The sequence below is a fragment of the Oncorhynchus keta genome, chromosome 3 (genome assembly GCF_023373465.1).
Source record: "Oncorhynchus keta strain PuntledgeMale-10-30-2019 chromosome 3, Oket_V2, whole genome shotgun sequence".
Classification (NCBI taxonomy): domain Eukaryota; kingdom Metazoa; phylum Chordata; class Actinopteri; order Salmoniformes; family Salmonidae; genus Oncorhynchus; species Oncorhynchus keta.
In genome coordinates, this window is record NC_068423.1 from 11,761,515 (window position 1) to 11,784,679 (window position 23,165).

The 23,165-nt window shown below is 47.5% G+C and overlaps 1 protein-coding gene across 6 annotated transcripts in view; it reads left to right on the top strand.

Annotated features, from left to right (window-relative positions):
• The window catches only part of raraa (retinoic acid receptor, alpha a), a 228,466-nt gene that overhangs the window by 134,402 nt on the left and 70,899 nt on the right, over window positions 1-23,165 (top strand). The window lies entirely within an intron of this gene.

The following is a 23,165-nucleotide window of genomic DNA, read 5'->3' on the forward strand; positions in this document are numbered from 1 at the left end:
TCAGCTTTTTGGTCCGCCAATAATCGGTATCTGTATCGGCGTTGAAAAATCATAATCGGTCGACCTCTAATTTGTAATGTCTTTATCGTTTTGAAACTTCTGTATGTGTAATGTTTACTGTTAATTTTTATTGTTTATTTCACTTTTGTATATTATCTACCTCACTTGCTTTGGCAATGTTAACACATGTTTCCCATGCCAATAAAGCCCCATTAATTGAATTGAGTAGAGAAAAGACTGAGGAATCAGAGAGAGGGAGGGGAAGAGGTGGAGAAAGAGGGAAAGAAAGAATCAAGAAAACTGGAGTGAGGAGGAAACGAGAGGGTGGAGAAGTAGGAGGAAATAAGAGGGTGGAGATGTAGGAAGGACAGAGAGCGTGAGGAGAGAGGAGGTGTCTGGTCTTCAATCCCAGAAATTCTTCCAACAGCCTGCAGGTCCCCCAGCCTGGCCAGCCGCACCCATACTGCTGCTATCTTAACACAAGCCTCTTCCCCTCGCCATCCATTCCTCTATCCCTCCCTTCCTCTCCATCCCTTCCTCTATTCCTCCCTTCCCTTGGCTCAATTGGCTGTAGTCTCCAGGCATTGGGCAGCTGATGGGGAATGAGCTGATAGCCCAGTCAAGGTGTAAGAACACAGGTGAGCAGCACGCCTCATGGCAGGCAGCACTCGGACCTGAGCTGGCCCAAAAACCCCATCAGCAGACGGCCAAGCAGTTAAGTTAATTATATAGACTGGTATGGATCCCTAAAGAGAGGACAGAGAGGGAGAGGAAAAAAGAGAGAATGTGAGAGCGGCAGATGGGAAGTTTCTTCCTGTGTATGGGGCACATAACTAGACCTCTCCCACAGTCTCCCATTAGTGTGAGGCAAACGAGGGATAGCATCTGGGAAATACAGATTTCTCCTCTCTTCTTCCACACCAAACGTATCTAAGGTCAGTTTAACCAACGGGTATAATGTCCTAAATGTCAAAGGCACGCATAACCCATTTATAAGGTCTGAAAAGCATCTCAGCAGTCTCTAACAGAAGCCACATAGTGGGTGCTTCAGATATTGTGTGGACTGTGAACGGTCCTAACTCCCCCAGGCTTATAGTGTGTTGGGTGGGGGGCTTGATGTTGTCCCACTCAGCTGTTTTGCCAGCCCACTGCTCTTTTAGCAGAGCAGCAGCCTGTCCCCCATTGTTTTCATGTTGCTGGAATGGTCGCGTTGCTGATGCTGTGCTACTGATGCTGTTTTGTGGGTGGTTTGTTTGCCGCGTCTGACTGTGTGTCTGTCTATTAGGTCAGTGTGTGTGAGCTTTTTCCATGTGTCTGTATTTAAATGTGGTGTTTGTGAGTGCTCCACACACAGCAGACAGCTGCCGTTCAGTCAGCGGTCGGTAGCATTTGCCAGGCTTTCTCATCATACATACCCAGCCGTGTGTGTGTATGGCCAGTGATTAGCCATTGTTTGTGGTGGCTCCACTCATATTGCAGTTAAGGCCCACAGGTAGGGAGGCTGGTGGTTGGATGGCTTGATGGACTGCAGGGCTGACTGACCTCTAGTGCCCAACCGGCTCTCTGGGTAATTCTCTGCGCTTGACTTCTGAGCTGTGGGGCTGGGAAGGCAGGTGGGTGGATGACTGGCTGACTGTTCTCTAGTGCCCAACCGGCACTCTGTGTTGATCATACTGGGAAAGGGGGATACCTAGTCAGTTGTACATGCATTCAACTGAAATGTGCCTTCCCCATTTAACCCAACCCCTCTGAATCAGAGAGGTGCAGGGGGCTGCCTTAATCGACATCCACATCTTCAGTGCCCGTGGAGCACTGCCTTGCTCGGAGAACAACAGATTTTTACCTTGTCAGCTCGGGGATTCGATCCAGCAACCTTTCGGTTACTGACCCAACGCTCTAACCACTAGGCTACCTGCAATTTGCAATTCAATATTTCGATTTGATGTTCCACATATATTGCTCACCATATGTCTGCTGCAGAGGGACGAGAGAGCATGAGACAATGAGTTTTGATCAGTGAGGCAAATGAAAGTGCTGAAAGCATGTCGGCTCAACATGCGCGTGCATGTGTGTGTATCAGAATTTGTGTGTGTCCCTCCCTACTAACCGGGTTTCATGAGCAGCTGACTGTCAGCAGGTCCTTTATCCTGAGAGTGAGAGAGAGAGGGACGTAAAAACAACTCGAACACTTCAAGGGGAAGTGTGTGTGTACATTGGATGTGTGGATGGAAAGGCCGCTGCAGTCCTGTGACTAACACAGACCTGTTCACTGTCCTTTCTCTTTGTCTTTCTTTCTCTCCGTCTACCTGTGTCATGCACACAGTATCTCTGCTCCGGTACCGAAACCTACACACACACACAGACGAGAAGAAAGGCAGACACACACCACACTGGTGCACTCTGCACTGTGCACACACAAATGCAAGCATACACACTTGCAGATTGCGCACAAGCTTCACACACACACACACACACACACACACACACACACACACACACACACACACACACACACACACACACACACACACACACACACACACACACACACACACAGGCCGGGGCCTGCCCCCTGTTATCCCTGCATAGCTGGCCTGATGACTCATGTGTACTTAGTGAGAGCCCGTCTCCCTCCGATCACATCACACTGTGGGTGGATCAACTGGAGCATGACACTGCATCAGCTGCCTAAAACTGTCCTCAACATACTACATAGGGATATGACTGACCTACTGATAATAGATGACATTTTATACAGGGTTATTCCACTTGGTTTCAAAGCACTTTAGACTCTATGGGTATCACTCACGCTGTGTAATGTGCCTTTGTGCTATACTACTCACGACACATCAGCTATCACAGAGGAAAAGCCTCCTACTGCTAGTAGTATGAATATTAAATGCTTGGTTACTACTACCAGGTAACTAGACCTACTATTGCCACTGGAAGCTACTTCGACCTCATTACAACTACGACTGTACCTTACTGTACCTCCCTAACACTACCACCATCATATCCCTAACACTACCACCATCATATCCCTAACACTACCACCATCATATCCCCAACACTACCACCATCATATCCCCAACACTACCACCATCATATCCCCAACACTACCACCATCATATCCCCAACACTACCACCATCATATCCCCAACACTACCACCATCATATCCCCAACACTACCACCATCATATCCCCAACACTACCACCATCATATCCCCAACACTACCACCATCATATCCCCAACACTACCACCATCATATCCCCAACTCTACCACCATCATATCCCTAACACTACCACCATCATATCCCTAACACTACCACCATCATTACATTTACATTTACATTTAAGTCATTTAGCAGACGCTCTTATCCAGAGCGACTTACAAATTGGTGCCTTATGACATCCAGTGGAACAGCCACTTACAATAGTGCATCTAAATCTTTTTAGGGGGGGTGAGAAGGATTACTTACCGTATCCTAGGTATTCCTTGAAGAGGTGGGGTTTCAGGTGTCTCCGGAAGGTGGTGATTGACTCCGCTGTCCTGGCGTCGTGAGGGAGTTTGTTCCACCATTGGGGGGCCAGAGCAGCGAACAGTTTTGACTGGGCTGAGCGGGAACTGTACTTCCTCAGTGGTAGGGAGGCGAGCAGGCCAGAGGTGGATGAACGCAGTGCCCTTGTTTGGGTGTAGGGCCTGATCAGAGCCTGGAGGTACTGAGGTGCCGTTCCCTCACAGCTCCGTAGGCAAGCACCATGGTCTTGTAGCGGATGCGAGCTTCAACTGGAAGCCAGTGGAGAGAGCGGAGGAGCGGGGTGACGTGAGAGAACTTGGGAAGGTTGAACACCAGACGGGCTGCGGCGTTCTGGATGAGTTGTAGGGGTTTAATGGCACAGGCAGGGAGCCCAGCCAACAGCGAGTTGCAGTAATCAAGACGGGAGATGACAAGTGCCTGGATTAGGACCTGCGCCGCTTCCTGTGTGAGGCAGGGTCGTACTCTGCGGATGTTGTAGAGCATGAACCTACAGGAACGGGACACCGCCTTGATGTTAGTTGAGAACGACAGGGTGTTGTCCAGGATCACGCCAAGGTTCTTAGCGCTCTGGGAGGAGGACACAATGGAGTTGTCAACCGTGATGGCGAGATCATGGAACGGGCAATCCTTCCCCGGGAGGAAGAGGAGCTCCGTCTTGCTGAGGTTCAGCTTGAGGTGGTGATCCGTCATCCACACTGATATGTCTGCCAGACATGCAGAGATGCGATTCGCCACCTGGTCATCAGAAGGGGGAAAGGAGAAGATGAATTGTGTGTCGTCTGCATAGCAATGATAGGAGAGACCATGTGAGGTTATGACAGAGCCAAGTGACTTGGTGTATAGCGAGAATAAGAGAGGGCCTAGAACAGAGCCCTGGGGGACACCAGTGGTGAGAGCGCGTGGTGAGGAGACAGATTCTCGCCACGCCACCTGGTAGGAGCGACCTGTCAGGTAGGACGCAATCCAAGCGTGGGCCGCGCCGGAGATGCCCAACTCGGAGAGGGTGGAGAGGAGGATCTGATGGTTCACAGTATCGAAGGCAGCCGATAGGTCTAGAAGGATGAGAGCAGAGGAGAGAGAGTTAGCTTTAGCAGTGCGGAGCGCCTCCGTGATACAGAGAAGAGCAGTCTCAGTTGAATGACTAGTCTTGAAACCTGACTGATTTGGATCAAGAAGGTCATTCTGAGAGAGATAGCGGTAGAGCTGGCCAAGGACGGCACGCTCAAGAGTTTTGGAGAGAAAAGAGAGAAGGGATACTGGTCTGTAGTTGTTGACATCGGAGGGATCGAGTGTAGGTTTTTTCAGAAGGGGTGCAACTCTCGCTCTCTTGAAGACGGGAGGGACATTGCCAGCGGTCAGGGATGAGTTGATGAGCGAGGTGAGGTAAGGGAGAAGGTCTCCGGAAATGGTCTGGAGAAGAGAGGAGGGGATAGGGTCAAGCGGGCAGGTTGTTGGGCGGCCGGCCGTCACAAGACGCGAGATTTCATCTGGAGAGAGAGGGGAGAAAGAGGTCAGAGCATAGGGTAGGGCAGTGTGAGCAGAACCAGCGGTGTCGTTTGACTTAGCAAACGAGGATCGGATGTCGTCGACCTTCTTTTCAAAATGGTTGACGAAGTCATCTGCAGAGAGGGAGGGGGGATTCAGGAGGGAGGAGAAGGTGGCAAAGAGCTTCCTAGGGTTAGAGGCAGATGCTTGGAATTTAGAATGGTAGAAAGTGGCTTTAGCAGCAGAGACAGAGGAGGAAAATGTAGAGAGGAGGGAGTGAAAGGATGCCAGGTCCGCAGGGAGGCGAGTTTTCCTCCATTTCCGCTCGGCTGCCCGGAGCCCTGTTCTGTGAGCTCTCAATGAGTCGTCGAGCCACGGAGCGGGAGGGGAGGACCGAGCCGGCCTGGAGGATAGGGGACATAGAGAGTCAAAGGATGCAGAAAGGGAGGAGAGGAGGGTTGAGGAGGCAGAATCAGGAGATAGGTTGGAGAAAGTTTGAGCAGAGGGAAGAGATGATAGGATGGAAGAGGAGAGAGTAGCGGGGGAGAGAGAGCGAAGGTTGGGACGGCGCGATACCATCCAGTAGGGGCAGTGTGGGAAGTGTTGGATGAGAGCGAGAGGGAAAAGGATACAAGGTAGTGGTCGGAGACTTGGAGGGGAGTTGCAATGAGGTTAGTAGAAGAGCAGCATCTAGTAAAGATGAGGTCAAGCGTATTGCCTGCCTTGTGAGTAGGGGGAAGGTGAGAGGGTGAGGTCAAAAGAGGAGAGGAGTGGAAAGAAGGAGGCAGAGAGGAATGAGTCAAAGGTAGACGTGGGGAGGTTAAAGTCGCCCAGAACTGTGAGAGGTGAGCCGTCCTCAGGAAAGGAGCTTATCAAGGCATCAAGCTCATTGATGAACTCTCCAAGGGAACCTGGAGGGCGATAAATGATAAGGATGTTAAGCTTGAAAGGGCTGGTAACTGTGACAGCATGGAATTCAAAGGAGGCGATAGACAGATGGGTAAGGGGAGAAAGAGAGAAAGACCACTTGGGAGAGATGAGGATCCCGGTGCCACCACCCCGCTGACCAGAAGCTCTCGGGGTGTGCGAGAACACGTGGGCGGACGAGGAGAGAGCAGTAGGAGTAGCAGTGTTATCTGTGGTGATCCATGTTTCCGTCAGTGCCAAGAAGTCGAGGGACTGGAGGGAGGCATAGGCTGAGATGAACTCTGCCTTGTTGGCCGCAGATCGGCAGTTCCAGAGGCTACCGGAGACCTGGAACTCCACGTGGGTCGTACGCGCTGGGACCACCAGATTAGGGTGGCCGCGGCCACGCGGTGTGGAGCGTTTGTATGATCTGTGCAGAGAGGAGAGAACAGGGATAGACAGACACATAGTTGACAGGCTACAGAAAAGGCTACGCTAATGCAAGGAGATTGGAATGACAAGTGGACTACACGTCTCGAATGTTCAGAAAGTTAAGCTTACATAGCAAGAATCTTATTGACTAAAATGATTAAAATGATACAGTACTGCTGAAGTAGGCTAGCTGGCAGTAGCTGCGTTGTTGACACTACACTAATCAAGTCGTTCCGTTGAGTGTAATAGTTTCTACAGTGCTACTATTCGGGGCTAGCTGGCTAGCTAGCAGTGTTGTTTACGTTACGTTGCGTTAAAAGAACGACAATAGCTGGCTAGCTAACCTAGGAAATCGCTCTAGACTACACAATTATCTTTGAAACAAAGACGGCTATGTAACTAGCTATGTAGCTAGCTACGATCAAACAAATCAAACCGTTGTACTGTAATGAAATGAAATGAAAATGTGATACTACCTGACCGGGTTGTTGAATTCGATTCAGTAACGTGTGTGTGGTGACGTCATATCCCTAACACTACCACCATCATATCCCTAACACTACCACCATCATATCCCTAACACTACCACCATCATATCCCTAACACTACCACCATCATATCCCTAACACTGCCACCATCATATCCCTAACACTACCACCATCATATCCCTAACACTGCCACCATCATATCCCTAACACTGCCACCATCATATCCCTAACGCTACCACCATCATATCCCTAACGCTACCACCATCATATCCCTAACGCTACCACCATCATATCCCTAACGCTACCACCATCATATCCCTAACACTACCACCATCATATCCCTAACACTACCACCATCATATCCCTAACACTACCACCATCATATCCCTAACACTACCACCATCATATCCCTAACTCTACCACCATCATATCCCTAATGCTACCACCATCATATCCCTAATGCTACCACCATCATATCCCTAACGCTACCACCATCATATCCCTAACGCTACCACCATCATATCCCTAACGCTACCACCATCATATCCCTAACGCTACCACCATCATATCCCTAACGCTACCACCATCATATCCCTAACGCTACCACCATCATATCCCTAACACTACCACCATCATATCCCTAACACTACCACCATCATATCCCTAACACTACCACCATCATATCCCTAACTCTACCACCATCATATCCCTAATGCTACCACCATCATATCCCTAATGCTACCACCATCATATCCCTAACGCTACCACCATCATATCCCTAACGCTACCACCATCATATCCCTAACACTACCACCATCATATCCCTAACACTACCACCATCATATCCCCAACACTACCACCATCATATCCCCAACACTACCACCATCATATCCCTAACGCTACCACCATCATATCCCTAATGCTACCACCATCATATCCCTAACGCTACCACCATCATATCCTTAACGCTACCACCATCATATCCCTAATTACTACCACTATCATATCCCTAACACTACCACCATCGTATCCCTAATTACAACCACCATCATATCCCTAACACTACCACCATCATATCCCTAACACTACCACCATCATATCCCTAACACTACCACCATCATATCCCTAACACTACCACCATCATATCCCTAACACTACCACCATCATATCCCTAACAGTACCACCATCATATCCCTAACAGTACCACCATCATATCCCTAACAGTACCACCATCATATCCCTAACACTACTACCATCATATCCCTAACACTACCACCATCATATCCCTAACACTACCACCATCATAGCCCTAACACCACCACCATCATATCCCTAACACTACCACCATCATATCCCCAACACCACCACCACCGCCATCATATCCCACCACCACCATCATATCCCCAACACCACCACCACCGCCATCATATTCCCAACACCGCCACCATATCCCCACCACCATCATCATATCCCCACCTCCGCCATCACCACCATCATATCCCCAACACCACCACCACCATCATCATATCTCCCCCACCGCCACCACCGTCATCATATCCCCACCACCTCCATCATATCCCCACCACCATCATATCCCCACCACCACCATCATATCCCCACCACCATCATCATATCCCCACCACCTCCATCATATCCCCACCACCACCATCATATCCCCACCACCATCATCATATCCCCACCACCTCCATCATATCCCTAACACTACCACCATCGTATCCCTAATTACAACCACCATCATATCCCTAACACTACCACCATCATATCCCTAACACTACCACCATCATATCCCTAACACTACCACCATCATATCCCTAACACTACCACCATCATATCCCTAACACTACTACCATCATATCCCAAACACTACCACCATCATATCCCTAACACTACCACCATCATATCCCTAACACTACCACCATCATATCCCTAACACTACCACCATCATATCCCCAACACCACCACCACCGCCATCATATCCCCACCACCGCCATCATATCCCCACCACCACCATCATATTCCCAACACCGCCACCATATTCCCAACACCGCCACCATATCCCCACCACCATCATCATATCCCCACCTCCGCCATCACCACCATCATATCCCCACCACCGCCACCACCGTCATCATATCCCCAATCACCACCATCATATCCCCAACACCACCACCACCGTCATCATATCTCCCCCACCGCCACCACCGTCATCATATCCCCACCACCACCATCATATCCCCACCACCACCATCATATCCCCACCACCGCCATCATATCCCCACCACCATCATCATATCCCCACCACCATCATCATATCCCCACCACCACCATCATATCCCCACCACCACCATCATATCCCCACCAACACCATCATATCCCCACCACCACCATCATATCCCCACCACCACCATCATCATATCCCCACCACCTCCATCATATACCCACCACCACCATCATATCCCCAACACCACCACCACTGTCATCATATTCCCACCACCTCCATCATATACCCACCACCACCATCATATCCCCAACACCACCACCACTGTCATCATATTCCCACCACCTCCATCATATACCCACCACCACCATCATATCCCCAACACCACCACCACCGTCATCATATCCCCACCACCTCCATCATATCCCCACCACCTCCATCATATACCCACCACCACCACCATCATATCCCCAACACCACCACCACTGTCATCATATCCCCACCACCTCCATCATATCCCCACCACCTCCATCATATACCCACCACCACCACCATCATATCCCCAACACCACCACCACTGTCATCATATCCCCACCACCTCCATCATATCCCCACCACCTCCATCATATCCCCACCACCGTCATCATATCCCCACCACCTCCATCATATCCCCACCATCTCCATCATATCCCCACCACCTCCATCATATCCCCACCACCTCCATCATATCCCCACCACCTCCATCATATCCCCACCACCTCCATCATAATTTCACCAACACCACCACCACCACCGTCATCATATCCCCACCACCGCCATCATATCCCTACCACCTCCATCATATCCCCAACACCACCACCACCGTCATCATATCCCCACCACCTCCATCATATACCCACCACCACCATCATATCCCCAACACCACCACCACTGTCATCATATCCCCACCACCTCCATCATATCCCCACCACCTCCATCATATACCCACCACCACCATCATATCCCCAACACCACCACCACCGTCATCATATCCCCACCACCGTCATCATATCCCCACCACCTCCATCATATCCCCACCACCACCACCGTCATCATATCCCCACCACCTCCATCATATACCCACCACCACCATCATATCCCCAACACCACCACCACCACCGTCATCATATCCCCACCACCTCCATCATATCCCCACCACCTCCATCATATACCCACCACCGTCATCATATCCCCACCACCACCATCATATCCCCACCACCACCATCATATCCCCACCACCATCATCATATCCCCACCACCACCATCATATCCCCACCACCATCATCATATCCCCACCACCATCATCATATCCCTACCACCGCCATCATATCCCCACCACCGTCATCATATCCCCACCACCTCCATCATAATTTCACCAACACCACCACCACCACCGTCATCATATCCCCACCACCGTCATCATATCCCCACCACCTCCATCATATCCCCAACACCACCACCGCCATCATATCCCCACCACCACCATCATATCCCCACCACCTCCATCATATCCCCAACACCACCACCACCGTCATCATATCCCCACCACCTCCATCATATCCCCATCACCTCCATCATATCCCCACCACCTCCATAATATCCCCAACACCACCACCGTCATCATATCCCCAACACCACCACCACCGTCATCATTTCCCCACCACCTCCATCATATCCCCAACACCACCACCACCATCATCATTTCCCCACCACCTCCATCATATCCCCAATACCACCATCATACCCCCAACACCACCACCACCATCATCATATCCCCACCACCATCATCATATCCCCACCACCTCCATCATATCCCCACCACCTCCATCATATCCCCACCACCATCATCATATCCCCACCACCTCCATCATATCCCCACCACCATCATCATATCCCCACCACCTCCATCATATTCCCACCACCTCCATCATATCCCCAACACCACCACCACCATCATCATTTCCCCACCAACTCCATCATATCCCCACCACCTCCATCATATCTCCACCACCACCATCATATCCCCAACACCACCACCATCATATCCCCAACACCACCACCACCGTCATCATATCCCCACCACCTCCATCATATCCCCACCACCTCCATCATATCCCCACCACCTCCATCATATCCCCACCACCACCACCACATCCCCACCACCTCCATCACATCCCCACCACCACCACCACCACCACCGTCATCATATCCCCACCACCTCCATCATATCCCCACCACCTCCATCATATCCCCACCACCTCCATCATATCCCCACCACCACCACCACATCCCCACCACCTCCATCATATCCCCACCACCACCACATCCCCACCACCTCCATCATATCCCCACCACCACCACCACCGTCATCATATCCCCACCACCTCCATCATATCCCCACCACCGCCATCATATCCCCACCGCCACCATCATATCCCCAACACCACCACTCTTTCCTCCAAATGTCCTTAATAGTACTAATCAGGATGCGGTCTGAGGAAAGAGGGGAGGGAGGGAGTGATGAAGGATCTATAGAAAGAAAAGAAGGAAATAGAACAAGATTGAAAATGCAGGACCTTCAGCCAAGTAGGTTATGGGTCAGAGTGTTTATTTCTGCCCAGTTCTCAACACAGACACACACACACACACACACACACACACACACACACACACACACACACACACACACACACACACACACACACACACACACACACACACACACACACACTTCTCCCTATAGTTATAACAGAGAAGCTTGTGATTTCAGTTCTACTTAAGATCTAAACTGATCTTTAGTATATTTATTTTCCAGTACAAGGCTGCACAGCACAGATGCTCTGGACCGGTTTCCCTGTTCAATTTCAGTCTGGGTCGTGTGTCTGTACACTATAATCTATTCAGCATACATTTATGAGATACTAAAAAGAACTTCTCATTGTGTCCCTTTTAATCACAGTGTATTTTTGATACCGTTTCCAAACCTCACTGCCGTCCCAGTTGTTATATTGAGTTAACAAGGCGAAGGCTGCAGACCGAGAGAGACAGGCTGCAGGGGTGTGAGCTGTGAGCAGAGTACTGACACTAGGGCTGGGTGATATGGGCTGAAAATCAGATCTTGATTTTTGTTTTTCTAACTTGTGGGCGATTCACGATGCATATAAACATTTTGTTTTCATGTTTTCTCTAAGTAATCGTTGATGCATAGTTAAAGGTCAAATACACTGCATTTCAAACAGTCAGAAATAATCTAATGAATTCTAATGAATTCAGGCTGTAATTATAAATGTAGCCATGCATGCATGCATAATGCACATTCACTAATAATCACTAATAACGACTAAGTTCTTGTAGCAGGCATTGTAGAATTATACAGATGTCATAAACAATCTCTTAAGCACAAGCCCACGTGCTAGTGAGTACCCAGCTAATCTTTATATGACAAGTTTAGCCAACTTGGATCTATTTGCTAGCAAACAAGGCATAACAGTTTAATTGTATTGTACACACCCTTCTGTCAGTCTCCAACAGTCTGAATAGCACGCTAGCCTGTCCACTTTGTTCAGATGTTGTAATCAAGTGGCCTACTTTATTTCTCAGAATGAGAACGACTTGCCAATTCCTTATATGTAATTGTGTTTTATGCTTTATGCGCATTAATGAAACACAGACGAGACAGATAGTATAGTAGTCTCGGGCTAAAACGCACACGACAAACTGAGCATATTTTTCATAATCAATGTTCGTTGACACTCCTGTTTTCGTAGCGTCTGCTCGGCGCACAATTTGAGGAGTTGAGAGATAAAAAGGGTATCGCTAGAAAGGTTAGCTACTCTATTACAGTAAAATAATTTATGAATCTCTTTCGGTGTCCATGTGACCGATTCTGTTGGACCACACCTCAAATGCAAATAGCGAGTTAAAACCGCTTGTCAGAGAGGAAGAAGTGATCTCTCATCTCTGTTGTTGTGAGTGGCAGGGGGAGGGGCTTGGTATGTGTGAGTAAATGGGAAGGTGCACACGTCACAGAATTGAGTGACAGAGACGAGACAAAAAAGACACGAGAACTAGCAGACAAACGGAAACAATGTGATTCTTGCGATACGCCAAGCTCTAACTGACACACACACAGCGCCCCACCAGCCCATTAGGGCACCTCTGTAGCCCCTATAATGGCTGAGGCCCCAGCAGCGAGCAGGGCATTTCAGGAAAAAAACAGATAATGCACCGCCTGGCCATCCAGATGGCAGACAGAGAGAAGGACTCTGTTAGCTCCAGATGAACTCTGTCATGCCAGGCCTCAGATTCCCCCTCACATTCCTCTTCTCACCTCTGGTATTAACAGATAAATATGTGAAACACCCTAGACAAAAGTTTTGTTCCAATTTACTTGAAGTTATCACAGATAAACACACAATCACTTACAGATATAGATGAACATGCAGACACACTCATACGTATGCATTTGCACACAATTTCACACACATGGGCACAGAGGCCTGTATTTCCCTGTGAGGAGTAGACCGAGGGAGCGAGGGGGAGAGAGAGAGGCAGCTTTCGCAAGCCGGGGAATAAAGAGTGTTTTTAATAGGTGTTGCGAGGATAAGTTGGATAAATGACATCTTCTTTCATCCAAAGAGGCAGGCAGAGAGCCTCAGGGTGGGTGGGGCAAGTGTGGGTGGGGCAAGTGTGGGTGGGGCTAGTGTGCAAGCCTCTGTATGCTTATGTGTGAGTGAAGAAAGTTGTTTCGTTACCTCCTGATACGGCCATAACATATTATGTTTTTTCGGCTAACCCTTCCTTTGAGAATTGAGTGTGAAAAGTAATGTACTTCAGAGGGGGCATGTAGGGTGGAACAATGTGCCCAAAATGTTGAATAAGGAGTGAATGGGGGTCGGGGCTGGCATGACAATGGGGAACAACCCAGGGGTGAAGAGAGCGGGGGAGATTGATGATACATCTCCCCTGGTTAAATATTATCAGGCTCTTTTCTTCATGTATCAACCCCCCCCCCCTCCTCACTCTGAAAATAGATTGGTCCACCAGGCTAATGATCTGTCCTTCTGGGCCATTCACTTTGTAATGCACTGTTTACCAACTATTGAGACACTGGCGCTTTATTTTTCTTTTCTGCTTTAAGGTGGCGCTGACAGATATGGCAGCTCTGCTTCTAGCTCCTAAGCAACTTTGTAGTATTTCGTTTTTTGTGTGTGTTATTTCTTACCGGAATTAACTTTTGGATATCAGAGTGGCGGTAACTCACCAGCATTACAACCAGGAATACGACTTTCCCGAATTGGATCCGTTGTTCATGCCCCCCAGGGCAATTGAACTTATTCCAGAGGCTGCTCCAAAACACCGCCGGCGGAGAAGAGGTATTCAATGTGGACTTCTGGTCTGACTCAGGAGGCGTGTACACCATCCACCGCTTCCGAGTATATTACTCTCTAATGTTCAGTCTCTGGATAATAAAGTAGACGAGCTCAGGGCGAGGATATCCTTTCAGAGAGACATTAGGAATTGTAATATACTCTGTTTGTCACGATCGTTGTAATATGAATCGGACCAAAATGCAGCGTGGTATGGTTCCATCCTCTTTATTTGGAAGTGAAACACACAGAAAACAACAAAGCGAAAAATGAAACGTGAAGCTAATGTAGTGCTCCCAGGCAACTATAGATAGACACGATCCCACGAAAAAAGTCTCAGGAGGCTGAAGAAATTTGTCTTGGGCCCTGCAAAATTGGTCCTTCTGTGGCTCAGTTGGTAGAGCATGGCGCTTGTAACGCCAGGGTAGTGGGTTCGATTCCCGGGACCACCCATACGTAGAATGTATGCACACATGACTGTAAGTCGCTTTGGATAAAAGCGTCAGCTAAATGGCATATATTATTATTATATTATAAAATTGAGAACATCTTGTCAGGCTGTATCACCGCCTGGTATAGCAACTGCACTTCCCGCAACCGCAGGGCTCTCCAGAGAGTGGTACTGTCTGCCCAACGCATCACAGGGGGCAAACTACCAGCCCTCCAGGACACCTACAGCACCCTGCCTGTTCAACCTGCTATCATCCAGAAGGCGAGGCCAGTACAGGTTCATCAAAGCTGGGACCAAGAGACTGAAAAACAGCTGTATTGTTGTGAATTGTTTTTAGATACTACTACACTTTTCAATACTACTGCACTGTTGGAGCTAGGAACACAAGCATTTTGCTACACCCACAATAACATCTGCTAAGGAGATGTATGTATATGTATGTAATACAATTTGATTTGATTTGCAACACAGATGGTTTGAGTATCCATTGTGATTATTTATGTCTGTCACTGTCAGCGAATCTGGGAAGCATTCAGTTTCAGTTTAGAAGTTCTCAAATTTCCCAAGACGATAGTAAATTGATCAAAACTTGTTTAAAGATAGAGAAACCTTTCAGAAAGAAAGTTAGTCCAGCACTATTGGCAAAAGAAAAAATTCCCTCTGGATCTTGGTTGATTTGTTGTCTGCTAGATCTTCATAAATGGCTTTATTGAGTTGCTCCCTTGTTGCTGTTTGAGTGAAGGTTTTATTTGTGCAGGCCTAAACTGTAAAAATCCAGTGAAGGCCATGTAAATCTGATGGCTTGGTGACAGGTGGCTTTACAGTGGGCTATATATTTTCTTTTTGACTGACTTCAGACCAGTTACAAATACATGTTCTATTCAAAACTATGCACACGGCCACATGTGAAGCTGATAGGGTTTGACAAGGTTTTCCGGGGGTGCACTCTCAAAGTCCAACAACAGTTTGTCATCGCATTTTTTCTTTGCCTCCTACTAGCTAATTTCATTAGTCAAGGGAAGGAATATGAGTGGCATTCAGAACACATTGTAATATTTTCACAGAATTTCTCCGTTAGTCGTTGCAGCAAAGGACAGTCGTGATTCCTCACTTAGAGAGATATGTCAAGGGACTTCTCAAGGCTCTTCCATTGTTGAAGCTAGCAGAATTGTAGCTATAAGCTCTATGAAAAGTCTCTCTCCCCTGATAGTGCACTTCCACTGTCAGGGTTGTCTCCAGTGAAGTTGACCCACAGCGACCCATGGGAGTTGTGGGTAAAAGGTCCAGCTTTCATACAATCAACTGTTCTCTTCCAGTGGAGGAGGAGGAATGGAGGGAAAGATTCTTCTCTCATTGTCCCCTACACACACAGGGCGACAGGCTAGTATCTTCATCAGCGTCTACAGAGCCACAGGGTTTCTGCCCGGCATAGGGGAGAAGATGGAGGGAGGGATGGGGGAGGAGCCCAGCCACCGCTATCATCTGCATTCTCTGGCCCCCAATTCTTTTGAAATGCTGATGATTGCACCCCCACCTCACCCTCCCTCCACCACCACGCCCCATCATTGCTTCATTTCTCTTTAATGTAATTTGGTGCAATGGAGTTATCCATTCCATTACCACACCCCACCACCCCCACCAATGGGTTAAACCCTAACCACACTTATCAACCCCCCCCTCCCCCAACCCTGATAGCAGCACCACAGCAGCTGTTGCTCTCTTTGACAGGCTTTTGTTCCCCACAACCTGCTGGCTAAGCAGGGGATTTTAGATGTCCGATTAACATTTGAACTGGCTCTGCACATTTTTACATTTCACATCCCTCCCCTACCTCACCAGGTTAGGCCTCAACTGGGTGGATGGAAGGGGTGGTGGGGAAACACGAACATCACTGTACTCTACAGTATAGGACCACCACAAACGGGGCATTATGCCTAATGATAACGCTGTGTGCTCACTGCACTGTGCATCCACCCACCCACCAACCAATCCGTCGGCTCACACTTCGGCTTTGTGCCGTGCAGCAATCAGCCATCCCCAGAAAAAGCGTCCGCTGTCATGGCCCGGGGCACGTCTCAAGTGGAGGTCACTGGCGGGGGTGTCATAATGCCATGGGCCTGGGAACAACACGCGGCAAGGGGAAAGGAAAAATCCACTTAAAGCGAACCCCGCCGGCCAGCACTTCTCAATGGGAAATCCTCCTCTTCAGCACTCTCTTCACTTCAGTTCAGACTCCAGGCTCTGAGAGAGAGAATAAAGGCTTTTATACAGGGCCTCGAGCCCTGAGATGAGACAGACTGAGACACAGCCTGCCAGGCAGCAAGGCAGGCCTGAGATCTTTATTGGGGAAGATGGAGATGAAACACTAGACTAGAGAGAAGCACAGAGGAGTGAATCAAAGCCAGCCAAGTCGGTTTTGATGAGGAGGGCTCTGACTCTGTTTTCACTTTCTGTCACTCTCTCTCCCCCTCTCTTGCTCTCTCGCCGGTGCCCCTAGTTAACCCTGAGTTAGTGATGCTCTGAGGGCAAGCCTGAAGTAGAGGCAAGACCGGGAATGAAGAGAGAGAAATAAATGGACTGATGGATGGATAGAAAAGGTAGATGGATGGGTGTAATGAACGCAGAGCTGTAATTGCTTCACTGATCAGAAGTCTAAAGGTATCCGCATCCTTCCCAGCCGAAACAGTTCGGAAGAGTTTGTGCATACGATACTGGCAAAAGTTTTAGAACACCTACTCGTTCAAGGGTGTTTATTTATTTTTTACTATTTTATACATTGTAGAATAAAAGTGAAGACAACAAAACTATGAAATAACACATATGGAATCATGTAGTAACCAAAAAAGTGTTAACCTGTTACTCCTACCCCCTACTTTTTAGAACATTCTATTAAAAATCGCGCAACATTTCAGCGCCCTGCTGCTCATGCCAGGAATATAGTATATGCATATGATTAGTATGTGTGGATAGAAAACACACAGACGTTTATAAAACTGGTTAAATCACGGCTGTGACTATAACAGAACGTGCGTTCCATCGAAAAGCGCAGGAAAATCTGATCACTGAAAATGGAAATATATATCCATCCGCCAATTCAACCCATTGATAAAGGCGAACCACAATAAATGGGGCTGAGGTTGCAATACCTACAGCTTCCACACGATGTCAACAGTCTTGTCATTTGCCTAGGCTTTGTTTCTTGGTCAAACGAAGAAGAGACAAGCCATTTGTTCAAGCCTCCGACCGGATATTTTGGTTGAGATTTACCCGGACATTATTTCCAGACGGACAGCTAAAGAATATACTTCACCTTGTGATCAATTTGATCGCTTATTAACGTTTACTAATACCTAAAGTTGCATTACAAAAGTATTTTCGAAGTGTTTTGTGAAAGTTTATCGTCGACTTTTTTAATTTTAAAAAATGACGTTACATTATAAGACGCTATTTTTTTTCGTTTATCACACAGTCTTCATAGATCGATATCTAGGCTATATATGGACCGATTTAATCGAAAAAAAGACCCAATAGTGATTATGGGACATCTAGGAGTGCTAACAAAGAAGATGGTCAAAGGTAATGAATGTTTTATATTTTATTTGTGCGGTTTGTGTAGCGCCGACTATGCTAATTATTTTGTTTACGTTCCCTGCGAGTCTTTTGGGGTGTTACATGCTATCAGATAATAGCTTCTCATGCTTTCGCCGAAAAGCATTTTAAAAATCTGACTTGTTGCCTGGATTCACAACGAGTGTAGCTTTAATTCAATACCCCGCATGTGTATTTTAATGAACGTTTGAGTTTTAACTAGTACTATTAGCATTTAGCGTAGTGCATTTGCATTTCCAGATGTCTAGATGGGACGCCTGCGTGTCAGGTAGGAAGGAGCAAGAGGTTAAACATATCAAAATATATTTTATATTTGAGATTCTTCAAAGTAGCCACCCTTTGCCTTGATGACAGTTTTGCACACACTTGGCATTCTCTCAACCAGCTTCACCTGGAATGCTTTTTTTTCACAGTCTTGAAGGAGTTCCCACATATGCTGAGTACTTGTTGGCTGCTTTTCCTTCACTCTGCGGTCCAACTCATCCCAAACCATTTCAATTTGGTTGAGGTCAGGTGATTGTGGAGGCCAGGTCATCTGATGCAGCACTCCATCACTCTCCTTCTTGTTCAAATAAGCCTTTATACAGCCTGGAGGTGTTTTGGGTCATTGTCCTGTTGAAAAACAAATGATAGTCCCACTAAGCCCAAACCAGATGGGATGGCGTATTGTTGCACAATGCTGTGGTAGGGGTGATATACACTGCTCAAAAAAATAAAGGGAACACTAAAATAACACATCCTAGATCTGAATGAATGAAATATTCTTATTAAATACTTTTTTCTTTACATAGTTGAATGTGCTGACAACAAAATCACACAAAAATTATCAATTGAAATAAAATGTATCAACCCATGGAGGTCTGGATTTGGAGTCACACTCAAAATTAAAGTGGAAAACCACACTACAGGCTGATCCAACTTTGATGTAATGTCCTTAAAACAAGTCACAATGAGGCTCAGTAGTGTGTGTGGCCTCCACGTGCCTGTATGACCTCCCTACAATGCCTGGGCATGCTCCTGATGAGGTGGCGGATGGTCTCCTGAGGGATCTCCTCCCAGACCTGGACTAAAGCATCCGCCAACTCCAGGACAGTATGTGGTGCAACGTGGCGTTGGTGGATGGAGCGAGACATGATGTCCCAGATGTGCTCAATTGGATTCAGGTCTGGGGAACAGGTGGGCCAGTCCATAGCATCAATGCCTTCCTCTTGCAGGAACTGCTGACACACTCCAGCCACATGAGGTCTAGCATTGTCTTGCATTAGGAGGAACCCAGGGCCAACCTCATCAGCATATGGTCTCACAAGGGGTCTGAGGATCTCATCTCGGTACCTAATGGCAGTCAGGCTACCTCTGGCGAGCACATGGAGGGCTGTGCGGCCCCCCCAAAGAAATGCCACCCCACACCATGGCTGACCCACCGCCAAACCAGTCATGCTGGAGGATGTTGCAGGCAGCAGAACGTTCTCCACGGCGTCTCCAGACTCTGTCACGTCTGTCACATGTGCTCAGTGTGAACCTGCTTTCATCTGTGAAGAGCACAGGGCGCCAGTGGAGAATTTGCCAATCTTGGTGTTCTCTGGCAAATGCCAAACGTCCTGCACGGTGTTGGGCTGTAAGCACAACCCCCACCTGTAGACGTCAGGCCCTCATACCACCCTCATGGAGTCTGTTTCTGACCGTTTGAGCAGACACATGCACATTTGTGGCCAGCTGGAGGTAATTTTGTAGGGCTCTGGCAGTGCTCCTCCTGCTCCTCCTTGCACAAAGGCGGAGGTAGCGGTCCTGCTGCTGGGTTGTTGCCCTCCTACGGCCTCCTCCACGTCTCCTGATGTACTGGCCACTACGCTGACAGACACAGCAAACCTTCTTGCCACAGCTCGCTTTGATGTGCCATCCTGGATGAGCTGCACTACCTGAGCCACATGTGTGGGTTATAGACTCCGTCTCATGCTACCACTAGAGTGAAAGCACCGCCAGCATTCAAAAGTGACCAAAACATCAGCCAGGAAGCATAGGAACTGAGAATTGGTCTGTGGTCACCACCTGCAGAACCACTCCTTTATTGGGGGTGTCTTGCTAATTGCCTATAATTTCCACCTGTTGTCTATTCCATTTGCACAACAGCATGTGAAATGTATCGTCAATCAGTGTTGCTTCCTAAGTGGACAGTTTGATTTCACAGAAGTGTGATTGACTTGGAGTTACATTGTGTTGTTTAAGTGTTCCCTTTATTTTTTGAGTAGTGTACATTGTGCCTTGAATACACATGCAGAGATCATCCGTTCACCCACACCGTGTCTCACAAAGACACGGCGGTTGGAACCAAAAATCTCCAATTTGGACAAATTTCCGCCGATCTAATGTCCATTGCTCATGTTTCTTGGCCCAAGCCAGTCTCCTCTTCTTATTGGTGTCCTTTCGTAGTGGTTTCTTTGCAGCAATTCAACCATGACCATGATGATTCATACAGTCTCCTCTAAACAGTTGATGTTGAGATGTTACTTGATCTCTGTGAAGCATTTATTTGAGCTGCAATTTCTGAGGCTGGTAACTCTAATGAACTTATCCTCTGCAGCAGAAGTAACTTCCATTCCAGTGGTGGTTCTCATGAGAGCTAGTGTCATCGTAGCGCTTGATGGTTTTTGCGATTGCACAAAGTTCTTGAAATGTTCCGTATTGACTGACCTGCATGTCTTAAAGCAATGATGGACTGTCGTTTCTCTTTGGTTATTTGAGCTGTTCTTGCCATAATGTGGACTTGGTCTTTTACCAAATAGGGCTATCTTCTGTATACCACTCCTACCTTGTCACAACACAACTGATTGGCTTAAACGCATTAAGAAGGAATGAAATTCCACAAATGAACTTTGAACAAGGCACACCTGTTAATGCATTCCAGGTGACTACCTCATGAAGCTGTTTGAGACAATGCCAAAAGTGTTCAAAGCTGACATCAAGGCTACTTTGAAGAATCTCAAATATAAAATCGATTTTGTTTTGTTTGACTTTTTTTGGTTACTACATGATTCCATATGTGTTATTTAATTGTTTTTATGTCTTTACGATTTTACAATGTAGAAAATAGTAAAAAATAAAGAACAACCGTTGAATGAGTAGGTGTTCTAAAACTTTTGAACGGTAGTATATATTCTGACGTCATCTGATGTAATTTTTTGGACTTTGGTGAGGGTTTTTCCGGGCCATTCTGGCACACACATTTTTTTTCAGGAGGCAAGCCGAAGTTCGGAGCCAAAGTCTACACTCCTTCGTCGGTGATTGGTCAACAGTAGGGATTATTCAATAGTCTTTGTTGTCATTCAATGAGACAACTCGTTTTCTTGCACGGTTTTTAATTGAGATACTGCAACAAACATCTTAGTTAGATGGAAAATTAATGACAGATTTATTGAGTTATCTTAGATTAATTCAGACTATTTTGAGGAAGTATATACTGGCTACGGCATCTCAAAATGGACAAACCTTACTATTGCCATTTTTTTTAAACGAAAGGTCTTTTAAGGGAGTATATGCGCATACTCTTTCACAAACAAAGTTCGGCTAGGCGCCAGCCGAACCGAAGCATGCTGACGCCTTAATGAGGTAGTAGGGTCTTGATAGAGCAGGGCTTTCTGCCAGACAGCAAGCCCGGTCCATCTCTTCCTCCCTCCCTGCCTTCTTTGTCTCTTTGTCATGATTGAATCATCCTTCTCTTCAGTTAGCCCTAAGGCTCCAGTCCAGTGTAGGTGGATTAGGCCTTCTTCTCTCGGAGCTGGATAGAAACAGTGGTGTCCATTTGTGTGTGTATGGACATAAGACAATGTCTCAATCCCAGTTCATGACCCATTCTATTGGCTATATTTCTAGGTTGAACTTTCGAGGTGATCCCTTATTTTCAATTATTTACTCTCTTACATAGGCCCAATGGCCTTGTCGATGATAAATTTTCTTCCTGAAGGCTACATAGATAATAATGTCCTAGAAGCTGAGCCATAACAACAACAACTGCTTCCTCCCGGCCCTAGATCTTCAGTGCAGGGGTATTTTCAGAATGCCGCAGGCCCTGATGGATTTATGAGCTCCCAATACTTTGGTAAACACCAATGTCAGCCTTCTTTGTCCTCCCGGCTAGTGATATAGTGAAGGTCCCCATAAAGCAGGAAACTGGATTACGGCCACCATAGACTGGGCCAAACAATAAAAGCCTTTATGGGGAGATAGGCTTGTACCATAAATGCCAGAATCTGCTGTTTGAGGCACATTAAAGGGGATAATGACATGGGGGTTTCACAACGATCCCCACAAGCCACTAAACAGCCCTTTAGAAAAATCCCCACCACACACACACACACACACACACACACACACACACACACACACACACACACACACACACACACACACACATATGGGAGTGCCTCTTCTCTGATGCTGGATCCATAGGAGGCTCCTGCCCTGTGTCCGATGGAACCATAGGAAAAAGGTGGAAGAGATGGAAGTGGGGCGATGTCCATCAATACCGCGGCTCGTTCTGACATGGAGGACCAGGTCTTTTACACCATCGACACATTGTCGGCGAGCGCAGCTGCTTTTTTTTGTCTGGCCGC